At 33.3% G+C, this 2,940-nt stretch overlaps 1 long non-coding RNA gene across 2 annotated transcripts; it reads left to right on the forward strand.

Annotated features, from left to right (window-relative positions):
- Positions 1-330: 330 nt before the first annotated feature.
- LOC147510310 (uncharacterized) lies at positions 331-1,984 on the forward strand. 2 transcript variants are annotated; one of them, XR_015216761.1, is made up of 4 exons: positions 331-798; positions 1,044-1,094; positions 1,562-1,625; positions 1,718-1,984. It is a non-coding gene; the product is annotated as an uncharacterized LOC147510310 (long non-coding RNA). The 2 variants fall into 2 exon arrangements; XR_015216760.1 differs by having other exon boundaries at positions 1,056-1,094.
- The last annotated feature ends 956 nt before the right edge of the window (positions 1,985-2,940 follow it).

The raw sequence follows: 2,940 nt of genomic DNA on the forward strand, positions 1-2,940 counted from the left end.
TTCAATTCTTATCTCTTTATAATGGTGGTTTGTCCTAGGTCATAAACTAGAGATCAACTGTTGTGGTCTCTAATATTCCTTGGTGGAAACCTAAGAGTGTATTTGAAAATTTTCCATATGTTGTGTAGTATTTCGCCATTTACTAGGAGCAAGGTGTTCAAATTGTTTGTTTTGATTAGTTCAATGCCAAAGTTTTCACACACTGAGTGAAACAGGAACAATAGAGACGCGTGAGATACTGAGGTAAGTACTTTTGTACTAGAATATGTCTCTACTCGCAGCAGTTAAGAGAGAGAGAGAGAGAGAGAGTCGGCAAGGCTTGAGCTGATTCGAAAGATGGACATCAAGATTAGACTCTTGGGTATTGGGATCCAATGCTTCTCTATCCAAAATTTTGTATGGTAGTTCATATCTGTATGCTTGGCACTCATTCAAGTGTTTAAAGTTGTGTTAGAATTTGTGATATCCTGATGATTTCTGTCACTATCTAACTGAGAAATTTGATCATCTAGAACGCAAAGTGATCAGTAAAAATAACCAATAATTTTCTTCACGCAAAACCAATCCTCTTATTGTTAGTTTTTGATTGAGCAATTATAGATGTACCATCACATCTTTCTATGATCCCGCAAAGAAGGGTTAGTTTTTCGTCCTCCCTTTCAATATTCTTTCTTTCATCACTTGATATAGTAGTGTGTTTGATTTGATTTCATATACCTTATTTTGGTCAGGTAGTGAACATAAACAAAAATCTTCAACCTCATTAAACTTTTGGGGGATTGGCGAGGAATTTTTCAGGTGAGATCTTTTACTAATTTTGTGGTTTCTTTAATCACTCGCAAATTCCTCATAGTATTGCTCTATTACTCAATGATTTTGAAGTAAAAAATATCTTTTTGACAACTTCTTCAATTGTTCCCTTCTTTATTTTCAATTAGTAATAGTTATTGTTTGTGTTGAATTGATTTGGGGTCTAAGCGTTTGTGACAATGTCTTTTGGGATTTAAAGAGTTGTTGTAAATACGGGTAATTGAATTTCATAGCTCACTCATCAGGGATCTTTTGGGCAAGGGGCAAGCTACATCAACTCTCCGGTAAGGACACCCTCTCTGATATTACTTTTTTTATTGTAGTGCAACTTAGGAAGTAAATGATTGATATATTTTTTTTCCTGGTTTTCCATTCATATTAATTTGGTTTTGAAGATACTGCGAACCACCTTATTCCTTTTAGTTTCATAATGTGTCAAGTTGATGATTATCATTGATCATCCTTACCATAAAAAAATGTTAATTTATGGATGGAGTAAATCGTCTGATGAGGGACCTACTTGTTTACCCCTATTACCTGGTGGTGTTTTGCTTTAATCTTTCTAGTTTCTTCGATTCTCTTTCAATTCATCTATTCTCAAACCTCTTGGCAGCCATGTGTGAGGTGAAAACCTGTATGTACAAACTATGTGGGAGTGAATCATGTTTCGCTTAATAGAACGTAGCTTAGTTTCTATTGGTTGTCTCTAAACCTTGTGAATTAAATGTTTTACATTTATCTTATTGTGAAGTGCGGTCCTCATATTGCAAAGGGTTGATGGGAAACGAGTTCCGCTGAAGTGGGACAAGATCAAGGTAAACAAATCCTACACATTATTGTCTTTTTCTTTGAAAAGTATATGTTTACATATGTTGTGAGTCTATATGTTTGGGCCCATATCAACCAGGTGGCACAGAGTGTGGGTATTATACAATAAAGTTTATGAGGGAAATAGTAGAAGCTTGTTCAACTGGATTATTTGAAAATAAGGTATTCGAAAGTTTTGACAAACACTTTATTTGGCTCAACGACTTCGCCTTATTCTTATATAGTAACTCCACATGTTGTGCTTTGACTCATCCAGATAACAAATTTAGAACTGAAGGAGACATACACGCAAGATGAACTTGACGGTGTTCGACTCGATATTATTCAGTTCATCCAGGAAAATGGGGTGTTTTTTCGGGTTTAATGAGGATGAGTTTTAGCTATGTTCGGACCCCTCCAGTTTAATTTATGAGTCTTACCTTTTTAATTTATGAAAATGAATTTGAGGTTTGTTTTCTTAGTGCACTCAAAAAATTAATGGAAGTTTTTTTTTTATTATTATTATCTTTTTTTGCAATGTTTGATAGTTTATTGTACATTTTGGAATTTGTTGGGAAGATGGAAATGTTGTATGTAGGCAGGCTGTGTAAATTTTGTTATGCAGGTTCGGTTTTTAAGTGGAAGACTGTTACTAGCATTATTATTAATATATATATATATATATATATATATATATATATATATATATATATATATATATATATACCACGGTATTATAACATATATACTAATATAAACCACGGTTTCAATAGCTTATATGCCACGGTTATGTTGACAACCGTGGTATATAATGGGCATTACAAACCACGGTTCTTTGAAAAACCGTGGTATCCGTTAAACATATATACCACAGTTTTGCTATTATTATATACCACACCACCTATTGTCACGGTTGTATAACAGTGGTAAATATATTTATACCACACTTAAAAACAGTGGTATAAGTGTCATTCTGTAGTAGTGATGTGACATATTGAGGTGTGTTCATAAATATGAAAGAAGGTCGGAATATAAAACTTTACGTGCTCTAATTGGAAATATGATACTCCATGTGACATATTAAGTTGTGTTCACGACTGTGAAATCAGTTCTAAATAAGACACTATATGTGGTCTAATTTTTAATATGACAATCTATGTTACATATTGAGGTGTGTTCACTACTATGAAATCAGTTATGCATATCCTCTATGTGGTATATTTTTAAATATGATCCTCTATGTAACATATAGAGGTGTGTTCAGTACTATGAAATCAGTTCTGAATATAACACATTATGTGGTATACATTTCAATTTGACACT

The sequence above is a fragment of the Coptis chinensis genome, chromosome 3 (genome assembly GCF_015680905.1).
Source record: "Coptis chinensis isolate HL-2020 chromosome 3, ASM1568090v1, whole genome shotgun sequence".
NCBI classification, from domain to species: domain Eukaryota; kingdom Viridiplantae; phylum Streptophyta; class Magnoliopsida; order Ranunculales; family Ranunculaceae; genus Coptis; species Coptis chinensis.